This window comes from Schistocerca americana, chromosome 7 (genome assembly GCF_021461395.2).
Source record: "Schistocerca americana isolate TAMUIC-IGC-003095 chromosome 7, iqSchAmer2.1, whole genome shotgun sequence".
Taxonomy (NCBI): domain Eukaryota; kingdom Metazoa; phylum Arthropoda; class Insecta; order Orthoptera; family Acrididae; genus Schistocerca; species Schistocerca americana.
In genome coordinates, this window is record NC_060125.1 from 88244425 (window position 1) to 88261534 (window position 17110).

Here is a 17110-nt window from a genome sequence, read left to right on the forward strand (position 1 = left end):
AGGCGCTCTGCATCGCGGCGTAGCTTGCTGTCCAGGTTGCGAGAGAGTGAGTTTCTGGATGAGGTATCGAATATATTGCTTCCCCCTACTTATACCTCCCGAGGAGATCACGAATGCAAAATTAGAGAGATTCCAGCTTGCACGGAGGCTTTCCGGCAGTCGTTGTTCCCGCGAACCATACGCGACTGGAACAGGAAAGGGAGGTAATGACAGTGGCAACGTAAAGTGCCCTCCACCACACACCGTTGCGTGGTTTACGGAGTATATACGTAGATGCAGATGTAGAAGCTCGTGCGCCGCCTGTAATGACGTCGCCGGAGACAAGACGTCTGGCCTTAACCTTCTTGTTGAATTTAGTAAACAAAGAGAAGTGCGAAATTGCGTGTTTCAGTAAGAGGGTTGCGGTAATGTGCGCAGCCAAACTCCGGCACGAGGTATGCCGATAGTGGATGCGTGTTTCCATTTCAGGAACTCGGTAAGCAGACGACCGCGCTAAACCACCCGTGCCAGTGCCGTGCTCGCTGCTGCTGGATGGGGCCACCCACGGCCACTGCCGGTAAGGTGAGACGATCGCCCACGCGACGCAGTGGCTCGGAGGACGTTGCGTCTTGTGTTGGGTACCCACTCGCTTCCTGTCGTTAGCCCCGGTAAGCCGACACCGCTGAATGGACGGCGGCCGCTGCGGAAAGACGTGCGCAATCACAGCGTTCCGCCGCTCACAGCTAATGCGGACGTTCCCTCTGCGTGGGCAAATTTTCTCGGTCGCTGAAGACAGCACGACCTCCTGGCTCCTGCTGCAGACTTCTCGGTAGCTCGTGCCACGCTACGTCTCATCGGCGTCTTGCACGTTTACGGAAAAATTTAAATATTGCGTTACATAGTCGGTTGCGAGCTTCTTAGAGGTTAAGGCACATAAATCCGAAAGGGTTTCTTTACACGATTCCTCTCACTTGTTCTAGAAGCAATCACATCACACCCATTACCCATCTTCAGAGACTAGAGTGCAAAACTCTAGACTAAAATACAAATATCTGTGAATTTTCCCAGTGTTACGGTGCTAGCTTATTTCCAGGTCCGTATCGATCTTACAAGGGGAGGCCGCCAATTGTGAAATTCAGATTCGATTCATACTGCGCATAATAAAAGCTCATGGCCAGAGGTGTAATGTGGCAAAGCACCAAGATGCACTTCTCAGCCGTTGTCGAGAAAATCGACAGTTAAAAGAAACCGTTGCGGTGAAATACTCTCCACGATGAATGATTTTCTACAGCGTCATAGCGCAGCGGTAAGCGCAGGGGTTCGTAATCCGAAGGTCGCCGGATCGAATCTCGCGCCATGCGATATTTTTTTATTATTAGTTTTTTGCAATTCAAATATATATGTATATATAAACTATTAATGAATTGCTTATGCATGTTGGTGAAGGCGGATCGCTCTCCAATTGTACCGTCTACATTTTTCCGTTTGTTTAACGGGGTGTACCAAAGCTGTCCCGTCCGCACTGATTTTCGACGATGTTATAAGTTGCGCTAGGGACCGCATCTACCTTCTTTCGAAGTTAGCAGGCAACTACGCTGTTATGGGGCGGCTCGTTTCGGCCCATTCAACATCTGTCCTTCCAGTGTAACAAGCGAGTAACGGAGTTTATATTTCATACCTGCCACAGAAAGTTTGTGTTCGTGGGGTCTCTGTTCTAATTCGAACGTTTGACTTACGCTATACGTATTCGTTTCTACGTCTTCCGTTAACTATACGTGGTTAACATTATGAAGACAATTAATAACATTTGTGAAATACAACTTTGTTTGCGGAAAACATAATGATGTTCGAAGTCGCCAGTTTTTCCACGACAAACGACTTTCAACAACTTATTATATGCATAATTCTTGCAACTGATTGCCGGGAATTATATATATATATATATATATATATATATATATATATATATATATATATATTAAAATTGTAAATTACAAAAAACAAACACTAAAAAAAAAAAGTTGCATGGAGCGAGATTCGAGCCGGCGACCTTCGGATTACGAACCCGAGCACTTACCGCTGCACCACCACGCTGTAGAAAACTACTAATCGTAGAGAGTATTTCACCGCAACGGTTTCTTTTAACTGTCGATTTTCTCGACAACGGCTGAGAAGTGCATCTTGGTGCTTTGCCACATTACACCTCTGGCCATGAGCTTTTATTATGCGCAGTATGAATCGAATCTGAACTTCACAATTGGCGGCCTCCCCTTGTTAGTGCTGAGTTTTCACTCAGATGGCGCTTTGGCGTTAGGTGGTTGTTTCCGTGTGTGATCGCTGGCCGCAGCTTAGCTGGAGACGTGTGAGGAGGTGAGAGGTGGCTGCCTTGGCGTGGAGACAGTTCGGCTCGGCGGGGGTTGTTTGCGTCTGGAAGTCGAGTGGGGCCCGATGGGAAGACCGGACCGTGATTTTACGGTTAATAGTGTGGACAGCGGTGTGGCGTGCCGTTTAACTTGATTCGCAAGGGGAGCAAAATCTCGCCTGTTGTAGTTTGTCGAGCCTGAGTTTGAAATACCTTCTATGTGCGGCAGGATGTTATTTCGTCCTCCTGTCTCTCTGTCGCTGGGATTGCTATCCTCGTTTACCGTCCCATGGATGTATATCGATGGGCTACGCTGCTCTCCGTACTCTACTAGACGCTGGTGATGGAAGTGCGTCATTCAGCGGCACGTTAGTCTGGGTGCTTTATGTCTGGTGGTTCTGCTAGTACGCCGGGTCGCTGTGGTTGTGCTGCATTTTGTATGGGGCTGTGTTCTCGGAGCCGTGGAGTACCATTTGTGTGCACTGTTTCACTGGGCCATTCTTGGTTTTCTTTGTATGAAATAATTTTATTATTATTTTAAAGTAACATTATCACTTAAATGATTTAATTCTTGTTGCGTTAATCGCAACTAGGGTACTGAAAAATTTAGTAGCGTAGTTACGCAAGATTTAATAGTGGCACATGCTCCTTTACCTTTCGTAATCTGTTAATTACCGAAAGACCTTAAGCTCATACTAATATGATGTGATTTTCTTAAATTATTGTATTTTATATCATGTTATTGTTTTTTAAATTTACTGAATACTGGTGTACTGTTTCAAGTATTAAAATGTTTCAGGTAGCTATTACTTGGGTGGAACGCGCGGAACTACAACGGAGAGGGTAGTTGCGTGCCTTACGTGTCCGTTGTTGGCGCGGCCTGGTGTCCGTTGTTTCTTTTGGTGCACCTGAGTTAAGTATTGTGTCGCCTCCTCCCTTGCGGCCCCGTCGTGTTCTCATAAACATTTCCTTCAAGACACTTTAGTTAACTTTGTGCTAGTATTATTTTAATTTCTTACATTGGTAAAATTGTGCGGCCTTCATTATGCACACTGTTTGTCATAATGTCTCATATATCATGATGTGCGTGTGTAATGGTGCAATAAAAGGATGATTGTTATTTCTGTTTTTGGCGCCCTTCGTGCTTCCTTTCTTGTCCCTATTGGTACGCTATCCTTGTACTTGTGTTGGTAACCCATACCACCCAGTTCTACTTTTCTTCAGTCATCTGTGTTGTGAATGGTTTGTCCCGGATAGCCAGCAGTCCTTCTCTCTGTTAACCTCTTCATCTCTATCACTCGCACCAATTTCCCTCAATTACTTGTCGGGCGTATTCCAGTCTCTCTCTTTATCTACCGAGCGGTCTCAGGCGCTGCAGTCATGGACTGTGCGGCTTCTCCCGGCGGAGGTTCGAGTCCTCCCTCGGGCATGGGTGTGTGTTGTTGTCCTTAGGATGATTTAGGTTAAGTAGTGTGTAAGCTTAGGGACTGATGACAGCAGTTTAGTCCCATAAGATTTCACACACAGTTGAACAGTTGATCTTTGTCTACAGCTCTTGCACTCTACTGCTCATACCATAAAAGGTATTACCCGATATCTGACCCCGTGTCCTGTCATCCTATGCGTCGTCTTGTGAGTGTTTTCCACGTGTTCTTTCCTCACAGGTTCTGCGGAGAATCTTTTCATTTCTCATCTTCAGTCCATCTAATTTTCAGCATCCTGCTGTGGCACCGCATCTCAATTGTCTTGTTTTCCCGTTTTTCCACATCCATAATTCACTATCGTACAGTGTTGTGTTCCATAAGTACGATCTCAGAAATTTCCTCCTCAAATTAGGGCCGATATTTGTTTCCAGAATGAGATTTTCACTCTGCAGCGGAGTGTGCGCTAATGTGAAACTTCCTGGCAGATTAAAACTGTGTGCCGGACCGAGATTCGAATTCGGGACCTTTGCCTTTAGCGGGCAAGTGCTCTACCATCTGAGCTACCCAAGCTATCCTCACAGCTTTACTTCCACCAGTACCTCGCCATCTACCTTCCAAATTTCACAGAAGCTCTCCTGCGAACCTTGCAGAACTAGCACTCCTGGGAGAAAGGATATTGTGGAGACATGTCTTAGCCACAGCCTGGGGGATGTTTCCAGAATGAGTTTTTCACTCTGCAGCGGAGTTTCACATCAGCGCACACTCTTTCTTCTACATCTACATCTACATTGATACTCCGCAAGCCACCCAACGGTGTGTGGCGGAGGGCACTTTACGTGCCACTGTCATTACCTCCCTTTCCTGTTCCAGTCGCGTATGGTTCGCGGGAAGAACGACTGCCGGAAAGCCTCCGTGCGCGCTCTAATCTCTCTAATTTTACATTCGTGATCTCCTCGGGAAGTATAAGTAGGGGGAAGCAATATATTCGATACCTCATCCAGAAACGCACCCTCTCGAAACCTGGCGAGCAAGCTACACCGCGATGCAGAGCGCCTCTCTTGCAGAGTCTGCCACTTGAGTTTGCTAAACATCTCCGTAACGCTATCACGGTTACCAAATAACCCAGTGACGAAACGCGCCGCTCTTCTTTGGATCTTCTCTATCTCCTCCGTCAACCCGACCTGGTACGGATCCCACACTGATGAGCAATACTCAAGTATAGGTCGAACGAGTGTTTTGTAAGCCACCTCCTTTGTTGATGGACTACATTTTCTAAGCACTCTCCCAATGAATCTCAACCTGGTACCCGCCTTACCAACAATTAATTTTATATGATCATTCCACTTCAAATCGTTCCGTACGCATACTCCCAGATATTTTACAGAAGTAACTGCTACCAGTGTTTGTTCCGCTATCATATAATCATACAATAAAGGATCCTTCTTTCTATGTATTCGCAATACATTACATTTGTCTATGTTAAGGGTCAGTTGCCACTCCCTGCACCAAGTGCCTATCCGCTGCAGATCTTCCTGTATTTCGCTACAATTTTTTAATGCAGCAACTTCTCTGTATACTACAGCATCATCCGCGAAAAGCCGCATGGAACTTCCGACACTATCTACTAAGTCATTTATATATATTGTGAAAAGCAATGGTCCCATAACACTCCCCTGTGGCACGCCAGAGGTTACTTTAACGTCTGTAGACGTCTCTCCATTGATAACAACGTGCTGTGTTCTGTTTGCTAAAAACTCTTCAATCCAGCCACACAGCTGGTCTGATATTCCGTAGGCTCTTACTTTGTTTATCAGGCGACAGTGCGGAACTGTATCGAACGCCTTCCGGAAGTCAAGAAAAATAGCATCTACCTGGGAGCCTGTATCTAATATTTTCTGGGTCTCATGAACAAATAAGGCGAGTTGGGTCTCACACGATCGCTGTTTCCGGAATCCATGTTGATTCCTACATAGTAGATTCTGGGTTTCCAGAAATGACATGATACGCGAGCAAAAAACATGTTCTAAAATTCTACAAGAGATCGACGTAAGAGATATAGGTCTATAGTTTTGCGCATCTGCTCGACGACCCTTCTTGAAGACTGGGACTATCTGTGCTCTTTTCCAATCATTTGGAACCCTCCGTTCCTCTAGAGACTTGCGGTACACGGCTGTTAGAAGGGGGGCAAGTTCTTTCGCGTACTCTGTGTAGAATCGAATTGGTATCCCGTCAGGTCCAGTGGACTTTCCTCTATTGAGTGATTCCAGTTGCTTTTCTATTCCTTGGACACTTATTTCGATGTCAGCCATTTTTTCGTTTGTGCGAGGATTTAGAGAAGGAACTGCAGTGCGGTCTTCCTCTGTGAAACAGCTTTGGAAAAAGGTGTTTAGTACTTCAGCTTTACGCGTGTCATCCTCTGTTTCAATGCCATCATCATCCCGTAGTGTCTGGATGTGCTGTTTCGAGCCACTTACTGATTTAACGTAAGACCAGAACTTCCTAGGATTTTCTGTCAAGTCGGTACATAGAATTTTACTTTCGAATTCAATGAACGCTTCACGCATAGCCCTCCTTACGCTAACTTTGACATCGTTTAGCTTCTGTTTGTCTGAGAGGTTTTGGCTGCGTTTAAACTTGGAGTGGAGCTCTCTTTGCTTTCGCAGTAGTTTCCTAACTTTGTTGTTGTACCACGGTGGGTTTTTCCCGTCCCTCACAGTTTTACTCGGCACGTACCTGTCTAAAACGCATTTTACGATTGCCTTGAACTTTTTCCATAAACACTCAACATTGTCAGTGTCGGAACAGAAATTTTCGTTTTGATCTGTTAGGTAGTCTGAAATCTGCCTTCTATTACTCTTGCTAAACAGATAAACCTTCCTCCCTTTTTTTATATTCCTATTAACTTCCATATTCAGGGATGCTGCAACGGCCTTATGATCACTGATTCCCTGTTCTGTACACACAGATTCGAAAAGTTCGGGTCTGTTTGTTATCAGTAGGTCCAATATGTTATCTCCACGAGTCGGTTCTCTGTTTAATTGCTCGAGGTAATTTTCGGATAGTGCACTCAGTATAATGTCACTCGATGCTCTGTCCCTACCACCCGTCCTAAACATCTGAGTGTCCCAGTCTATATCTGGTAAATTGAAATCTCCACCTAAGACTATAACATGCTGAGAAAATTTATGTGAAATGTATTCCAAATTTTCTCTCAGTTGTTCTGCCACTAATGCTGCTGAGTCGGGAGGTCGGTAAAAGGAGCCAATTATTAACCGAGTTCGGTTGTTTAGTGTAACCTCCACCCATAATAATTCACAGGAATTATCCACTTCTACTTCACTACAGGATAAACTACTACTAACAGCGATGAACACTCCACCACCGGTTGCATGCAATCTATCCTTTCTAAACACCGTCTGTACCTTTGTAAAAATTTCGGCAGAATTTATCTCTGGCTTAAGCCAGCTTTCTGTACCTATAACGATTTCAGCTTCGGTGCTTTCTATCAGCGCTTGAAGTTCCGGTACTTTACCAACGCAGCTTCGACAGTTGACAATTACAATACCGATTGCTGCTTGGTCCCCGCATGTCCTGACTTTGCCCCGCACCCGTTGAGGCTGTTGCCCTTTCTGTACTTGCCCAAGGCCATCTAACCTAAAAAACCGCCCAGCCCACGCCACACAACCCCTGCTACCCGTGTAGCCGCTTGTTGCGTATAGTGGACTCCTGACCTATCCAGCGGAACCCGAAACCCCACCACCCTATGGCGCAAGTCGAGGAATCTGCAGCCCACACGGTCGCAGAACCGTCTCAGCCTCTGATTCAGACCCTCCACTCGGCTCTGTACCAAAGGTCCGCAGTCAGTCCTGTCGACGATGCTGCAGATGGTGAGCTCTGCTTTCATCCCGCTAGCGAGACTGGCAGTCTTCACCAAATCAGATAGCCGCCGGAAGCCAGAGAGGATTTCCTCCGATCCATAGCGACACACATCATTGGTGCCGACATGAGCGACCACCTGCAGATGGGTGCACCCTGTACCCTTCATGGCATCCGGAAGGACCCTTTCCACATCTGGAATGACTCCCCCCGGTATGCACACGGAGTGCACATTGGTTTTCTTCCCCTCTCTTGCTGCCATTTCCCTAAGGGGCCCCATTACGCGCCTGACGTTGGAGCTCCCAACTACCAGTAAGCCCACCCTCTGCGACTGCCCGGATCTTGCAGACTGAGGGGCAACCTCTGGAACAGGACAAGCAGCCATGTCAGGCCGAAGATCAGCATCAGCCTGAGACAGAGCCTGAAACCGGTTCGTCAGACAAACTGGAGAGGCTTTCCGTTCAGCCCTCCGGAATGTCTTTCGCCCCCTGCCACACCTTGAAACGACCTCCCACTCAAAGGGCGCCCTTTTACCTGTGCTAGCCGCCTTCTATGTCCTCTTCCTTTTGTCTGTTATTTGTTACTTTACTTCCAAGGCAGCACAATTCCCTCGCTTCGTCTACTTCGCACTCCGCAATTCTTATGTTAAGTTTACAGCTAGTCTCATTTCCGCTACTTCTCATTACTTTCGTCGTTCTCAGATTTAATCTCTACTTCTACATATACATCCATACTCCGCAAGCCACCTGACGGCGTGTGGTGGAGGGTACTTTGAGTACCTCTATCGGTTCTCCCTTCTATTCCAGTGTCGTATTGTTCGTGGAAAGAAAGATTATCGGTATGCCTCTGTGTGGGCCCTAATCTCTCTGATTTTATCCTCATGGTCTCTTCGCGAGATATACGTAGCAGGGAGCAACATACTGCTTGACTCCTGGAGGAAGGTATGTTCTCCAAACTTCAACAAAAGCCCGCACCGAGCTACTGAGCGTCTCTCCTGCAGAGTCTTCCACTGGAGTTTATTTATCATCTCAATCCATAATCTGCACTTATTAGACGATTCATTCTATCCAACAGGTCTTGCAGTCCCTCTTCTTCTTCACGTAGTGTAACAATTACATCAGCGAATCTTATCAGTTAATATTCGTCCTGGATTTTAATCTGCTCTTGGTCGTCCTTTTATCTGCGTCATTGTGTACTCGACGTAGAGACTGAACAGTAGGGGCGGAAAACTGCATCCGTGTCTTACATCGTTTCCAAGTCGAACTCCTCCTTCTCCGTTTTCCTTTCTTACTGTTCCCTCTTGTTCATGTTGTACATTACGTGTCTTTTCATTTAGCTTAGTCCTGTTCCTCCTCTAATACCGAAAATCTGGTACCATTTTACACTGTCAAACGTTTTTTGTAAGTCTATTTATAAGTGGAACAATGCAAAATCAATGGTATTTAAGCCACGTCCATAGCTTGCCTATGAGTGATAGGTGTGAACCGCATATATTTTTGATTTCTTTTGTATGAACAGAGCTGAAAAAATTCTACAGATTTTATATCCAAGTACTGACGGTTTCGATAGTAGTTTTCGAAAATAGCCTGTGTAAAGCTGAAACCGGCCAGGATTAAAAATATATTCCGTGATTGAGAAGAAGACATAAAATATTTTATCTAATACACGTCAATCCATTTTCGACACAGCCAGAATGTTGTTTTATTCTGAAAATGCTTATTGTGTTCACTACTACTGTACATCTTTCCCTAGCGAATTATGTGTTCCGTATAAGTGTTCAGTTGCGTAATCAGTTACATGTCCCATAGATGATTGAACGATTTTATTGATCGTTTTATCTGGTAACAATTGGCTTCCAGGAGAGTATCGTAATTCTGATGACTACGGTGGTGGCACAGAACGTATTCCCGCTGATTATAGTCTCCTAAACCTGGAGCTTTAACCTGCCCACCGCATTAAAAGCGTTTTTCCGTTTAGCCATTTCGTGCAGTACTGGAAGGCTCTTTGCAAAGTACTCAGCTGAATATATACTTACATACACTGAGTGATGTAGTCCTAGATAAAAACATACGTACAAGCGACCATGAGTTGCGAACATAAGTATGTGTATATACGAGGCTGTGGTCAGAAGAAATGTCTCAGAATTTTTTTCGTGATAATTCTTGAAACTTTTTAAAGGAAATAAACGTTATTAACATCTTACACCTTTGTAGACCATGTCCAGATATTTATTTCTCAACATAGTCACCATGGTGACGGCCACATTGCTCCCAACGAGAGACCAGTTTGTTGAGGAGTTCACTGTAGACTTTGTTGATATAGCCGCAACCTCACCTCTGCGTGAACCGCTTCATCACCATCAAAGCGAAGTCCTCGAAGGTGTTCTTTAAGTTTTGGAAACATGTGAAAATCGGATGGGGTCAAGTTGGGACTCTGTGCAGGGTGGCCAATGACAGTGAACCCGAGACGTCGGACTGTTGCAGATGTCGCAGCGCTAGCGTGTGACCTAGCGTTGTTATGCTGAAGGTGAGGGTGCTCGTATGTAGACGAAGCTTTCTAATTCGAAACTCGATTATAGAACGTTGTTTCTCACGCACACTACACGTTACACACCGCCATGTACGCGCCACAATTTCGAGCCTTCTAGCGACAGAAGGCGACAAATATGTAGACGTGAAAAATGAGGATGTAGAATGTTAATAACATTCGTTTTATTTAAAAAAGCTTTAAGGGTTTTCACATAAAAATTTGGAGGCATTACTTTTCAGCACATCCTCGAAGCAGCCAGAGGACGCTAGGTGCAAAATTACATCAGTAACAACACTGAATTTACTTTTATTGCGTTGTCGTACAGTTTCTCATCACAGGCATGTCGCCATTTTGAGTAAGGGACGAAGAAAGAACGAACTAAACACCGAGTAGATACAACTATCAATATCACAGAAAACGTACAGGGGATGGGTAAAATATTGTGAATACCTGTACTTACTTGGGAATGGTTTATTAATAAGGGGCAGGATCCCCATTTGCCAGCAATACAGCTGCGATTCTTCTTGGAATACTGGTAAATAAAGATGATGTGATCTCCAGTCGAATGTTATGCCACTCTTCTATCAGAACCTCTTCTAACTCCTGTAGTGACGAGGAAGGCGGAAATCTTCTCCGGACTCTGCGCTCCAATACCGCCCACAAGGTTCAAAAATGGCTCTGAGCACTATGGGACTTAACGTCTATGGTCATCAGTCCCCTAGAACTTAGAACTACTCAAACCTAACTAACCTAAGGACATCACACACATCCATGCCCGAGGTAGGATTCGAACCTCCGTTCGTAGCGGTCACGCGGTTCCAGACTGAAGCGCCTAGAGCCGCACGGCCACACCGGCCGGCGCCCACAAGGGTTAGATAATGTTAAAGTACGGGGACTGTGCTGGCCATTGAAGACGCTGCAGTTCAGTTGCTTGCTCCTCACACCACAATTTTACTGCCCTGGCTGTCTGAATGGGTGCATTATCGTTCTAAAATATGGCATCATTGTTGGGTAACAACATTTGAATCATGGAGTTCACTTGATCACCTAAAATGTTCACATGGCGTTGGCTGCAACACGGCCTTTGAGAGTAATGATGGGACCAGCAGAAAACCATGATATGGCTTCCCACACCATGCCACCTCCACCTACATGCTTAACCGTCGGAATCAAGCAATCAGGACTGTAAGCCCCTTCTGGCGTTCTCCAGACGTAAACCCGGCTCGATGTTGGAAATAACGAAAACGTTGTCTCGTCGGACCGTATGACGTGTTTCTACTGATACGCCATCCAGTAGTTATGCCCCTAACACCATGTTTTACGCCCATTTGCATTGGTTGTCGTCGCTAATGCTTTCGGTGTAGCACCTCATCCATGACTGTTTGCTTTGTGGAGTTCTCGGCGGACAGTGTCGACAGATGCAAGATCTCGAAGATGGCTATTGAGCTCTGCAGTCACTTTAGCCGCCGTAGTTTTGTGCTGATTTGACACAAATCGCGTTAGCGTACGACGATCTCTGTCATTTTGCGCCCAGTCTTACGTTTACACGATGATGTCTTTCCATGCTTTGTGTAGGCCGCCATGACTGTTGGCACAGTTGCTCTTGAAACACTCAATGAGTTGGCTGTCTTGGTTACTGATGCTCCGGCTAATTGGGCCCCCATGGTCTGCCCTCTTTGGAAACATGGTCTTCCATTGCACATAGCCCTAAGCCTTTGAATGCACATACAAAGTGTACACTACTTCTAAACAACCAGCACTGATGCCTAGTCTATAGTGAACACGCACATTTCGGCGCGACACATGCCTTACCTGCGTTGTTGACCGTCAAACACTACCGTCCCACTACTATGGCTGATCACATTATTCTGGCTATCCCCTGTATATGATTATTTAAATCTTTCATAACAACAGCTGGCATACGTTTCGCTGTAAAACTCTGATACAAGTCATGTGCTTCGGTGACTGAAGAAACGATTAGTCGTGTGAGCCGTGGTAAAAATTTCTGTTTTGAAGAGCGCGCCGCAGCGCGTAGTGTGAAGCAGTCGCCATCCGTTTCTGGCGGTGGCGCCGCTGTGGCAATCGCAGCTTTGGTGCCTCCCTCTGGTGGCAAAGGGGAAAGGTAGCCTGTTCACCTGTCTACTGACTGGTTTGATGCGGCCCGCCACGAATTCCTTTCCTGTGCTAACCTCTTCATCTCAGAGTAGCACTTGCAACCTACGTCCTCAATTATTTGCATGACGTATTCCAATCTCTGTCTTCCTCTACAGCTTTTGCCCTCTACAGCTCCCTCTAGTACCATGGAAGTCATTCCCTCATGTCTTATCAGATGTCCTATCATCCTGTCCCTTCTCCTTATCCGTGTTTTCCACATATTCATTTCCTCTCCGATTCTGCGTAGAACCTCCTCATTCCTTACCTTATCAGTCCACCTAATTTTCAACATTCGTCTATAGCACCACATCTCAAATGCTTCGATTCTCTTCTGTTCCGGTTTTCCCACAGTCCATGTTTCACTACCATACAATGCAGTACTCCAGACGTACATCCTCAGAAATGTCTTCCTCAAATTAAGGCCGGTATTTGATATTAGTAGACTTCTCTTGGCCAGAAATGCCTTTTTTGCCATAGCGAGTCTGCTTTTGATGTCCTCCTTGCTCCGTCCGTCATTGGTTATTTTACTGCCTAGGTAGCAGAATTCCTTAACTTCATTGACTTCGTGACCATCAATCCTGATGTTAAGTTTCTCGCTGTTCTCATTTCTACTACTTTTCATTACCTTCATCTTTCTCCGATTTACTCTGAAACCATACTGTGTACTCATTAGACTGTTTATTCCGTTCAGCAGATCATTTAATTCTTCTTCACTTCCACTCAAGATAGCAATGTCATCAGCAAATCGTATCATCGATATCCTTTCACCTTGTATTTTAATTCCACTCCTGAGCAGCTTCGATGCATGAGCTGTTAAGCAGATTGTGCGATCATTCTCGCACTTGTCAGCTCTTGCTGTCTTCGGAATTGTGTGGATGATGCTTTCCCGAAAGTCAGATGGTGTATCGCCAGACTCATATATTCTACACACCAACGTGAATAGTCGTTTTGTTGCCACTTCCCCCAATGGTTTTAGAAATTCTGATGGAATGTTATCTATCCCTTCTGCCTTATTTGACCGTAAGTCCTCCAAAGCTCTTTTAAATTCCGATTCTAATACTTGATCCCCTATCTCTTCTAAAACGACTCCTGTTTCTTCTTCTATCACATCAGACAAATCTTCACCCTCATAGAGGCTTTCAATGTATTCTTTCCGCCTATCTGCCCTCTCCTCTGCATTGAACAGTGGAATTCCCGTTGCACTCATAATGTTACCACAGTTGCTTTAAATGTCACCAAAGGTTGTTTTGATTTTCCTGTATGCTGAGTCTGTCCTACCGACAATCATATTTTTTTCGATGTCTTCACATTTTTCCTGCAGCCATTTCGTCTTAGCTTCCCTGCACTTCCTATTTATTTCATTCCTCAGCGACCTGTATTTCTCTATTCCTGATTTTCCCGGAACATGTTTGTACTTCCTCCTTTCATCAATCAACTGAAGTATTTCTTCTGTTACCCATGGTTTCTTCGCAGCCACCTTCTTTGTACCTATGTTTTCCTTCTCAACTTCTGTGATGGCCCTTTTTAGAGATGTCCATTCCTCTTCAACTGTACTGCCTACTGCGCTATTCCTTATTGCTGTATCTATAGCGTTAGAGAACTTCAAACGTATCTCGTCATTCCTTAGTACTTCCGTATCCCACTTCTTTGCGTATTGATTCTTCCTGACTAATGTCTTGAACTTCAGCCTACTCGTCATCACTACTATGTTGTGATCTGAGTCTATATCTGCTCCTGGGTCGCCTTACAATCCAGTATCTGATTTCGGAATCTCTGTCTGACTATGATGTAATCTAACTGAAATCTTCCCGTATCTCCCGGCCTTTTCCAAGTATACCTCCTCCTCTTGTGATTCTTGAACAGGGTATTCGCTATTACTAGCTGAAACATGTTACAGAACTCAATTAGTCTTTCTCCTCTTTCATTTCTTGTCCCAAGCCCATATTCTCCTGTAACCTTTTCTTCTACTCCTTCCCCAACAACTGCATTCCAGCCGCCCATGACTATTAGATTTTCGTCCCCCTTTACTTACTGCATTACCCTTTCAATATCCTCATACACTTTCTCTATCTGTTCACCTTCACCTTGCGACGTCGGCATGTATAGCTGAACTATCGTTGTCGGTGTTAGTCTGCTGTCGATTCTGATTAGAACAGCCCGCTCACGGAACTGTTCACAGTAACACACCCTCTGCCCTACCTTCCTATTCATAACGAATCCTACACCTGTTATACCATTTTCTGCTACTGTTGATATTGCCCGATACTCATCTGACCAGAAATCCTTGTCTTCCTTCCACTTCACTTCACTGACCCCTACTATATCTAGATTGAGCCTTTGCATTTCACTTTTCAGATTTTCTAGTTTCCCTACCACGTTCAAGCTTCTGACATTCTTTTTCTCATGGTAACCTCCCCCTTGGCAGTCCCCTCCAGGAGATCCGTATGGGGGACTATTCCGGAATCTTTTGCCAATGGAGAGATCATCATGACACTTCTTCAAATACAGGCCACATGTCCTGTGGATACACGTGACGTGTCTTTAATGCAGTGGTTTCCATTGCCTTCTGCATCCTCATGTCGTTGATCATTGCTGATTCTTCCGCCTTTAGGGGCAATTTCCCACCCCTAGGACAAGAGAGTGCCCTGAACCTCTATCCGCTCCTCCGCCCTCTTTGACAAGGCCGTTGGCAGAATGAGGCTGGCTTCTTATGCCGGAAGTCTTCGGCCGCTAATACTGATTATTTAGGCAGTGGCGGGGGTGGAATCCGGGACCGAAGACGGTTTGATTATGAATCAAAGACGCTACCCCTAGACCACGTGCATTTAAGTGGCTCTATGTCTCGCTAGGGGGCGAGTCTGGTCAGTTGGTCAGCCGGGTCAGTGTGGGGAAGTCAGTGTCTGTCTGTCGGCCGGAGTGTTAGTATGTTAGGCCGCCAGTCTGCTCGAGTTTGTTCAGGAAATGGTCCTTGGCGGTTGGATCGATCGGTTGGTCGGTCGCGCACTGGGACACAAGATGACTTGTGCGTCTTGACCGTCGGCGCTTGTGAAGTCGCCACGTGAGTCCAGTGGTCCGCGCCGTATGGCGAGGGGTAGTGAGTTCGCGGCCGACACGAGAGCAACAGGAGTCAACCCACGACATCGGTCTGGCCGGCGCGAGCTGCGACGCTGTGAGACGGGAGATCGGCGCGCCTTCCGGCGTCCGTTGAAGCTGCTGGCAGCGGACGGTTCCGGAGAGCGTTTTGGGGGTGCTGCGCCAGGTCTTCGTTAGACATCGTAGTTTATGAAAAGTTAAGTGATTCGTGATATGTTGTTTCATTTACTTGTTAAATGCTACTTATATTCTAAGTTAGCCTCTCGTCCCCAGTTTGCTCGTCTGTCTCTCGTACGCATTTGTTAGGCAGTTAGTATCTGTCTGTCTGTCTGTCTGTCTGTCGGTCTGCCGTACGTTAATAGCTGCATCTGTCATGTTTGTCGGATTCGATGTTAACGAATTTATTGCTTGAAGTGTAACGGCCGAATACGCGAAATATTTTATCTTGCCTATCATCATGTGTAATGTAAAGCATGTTTGTACATTTCATGTAAGACTGCATTTCATGGGTTTTTATTTAAAGGGTCAAATTGGTATATAAAGTTGCCACCCTTCCACCGTAAGAGTTTTCTTTTAAAAACAAGTTGCACTTTCGGTGACTAGTAATTTTTTTTAATTTGACTGTTGTACCATTTCCATCCCTCCTACGGGGTAAATAGCTGATGGTTTTTGTTTCTGCCTCTGAATAAATTACAACTTGATATTTAGAGCGTGGTTTCTGATTATTATTGTGAAATCTTTTTTTTTAAATAAGAAAGTGTTTTTAGGAGTAAAATTTCCATTTGTTGAAAGAAATTTTTCATCAGTTACCCACTGGCAACTACTTCCACGCTTACATAGTGTGATTAAATGTGTTAATGTTCTTGATGAATGGCAAAATCATCAGTTGGGAATAGGTAAAACTTTAGGACCAGTACATCACATTATGTGATTCCGACAAACCCCGTTGCAGAGGTTATGTCTCGTTGTTTCTTTAAACCAGTTTTAACCCTCTAACGGTAAGGTGAAGTTTCCTGACATAAACGCTAAGGTGGGGTTGGATCAGACCCCACCCTCCAAAATAACGGGAAAAAGTTTTATTATCAATTAAACACATATTATATTTGTTATAACAAGTTTTTTATTTTTATAGTCAATAAGTAAGAACATAAAGTACTTTGGAAAAAAATAGGAAGTCGATTACAAAAAAATATCTTAATAGAAATATTCTCTATAAAATTACTGAAAACATAGTAAAAATCAATAGAGTCAGTCATCAACTAGGAACTTAAGTGCTTTAGAATTTCTAAAGATAGGAACTAAATGAGAAACATCTCTTACTACTTGTAGAAAATAATTATAGTGTCAACAGTTTCGAAAAATAAAGTTCTCAATAATAAATGTCTTTGTACACATAATATAATAGGTGGTTTCTGAACAGTTTTCTGCATCCATATTGTCGCCATCCTCTGACTCATCCTCCCGTCGGAGAAACTCGTTGTATATCTCCTCAGGAGTTCTAAGGAGTTGATGCGCCATTTAGTAAGATACTAGAAGAGAAACAAAACTTAGATGTAATATAAACATCAATATGGGATTGAATCCTCCCCACAAAAGAAACTAATAAGTGTGACGTAAACAGTGAGGTGGGGTTGGATCCAACCCGAGCGCGGGTAATGTAGGTTTTTCAGATAGAGAGGGTAGCTGTAGGTCA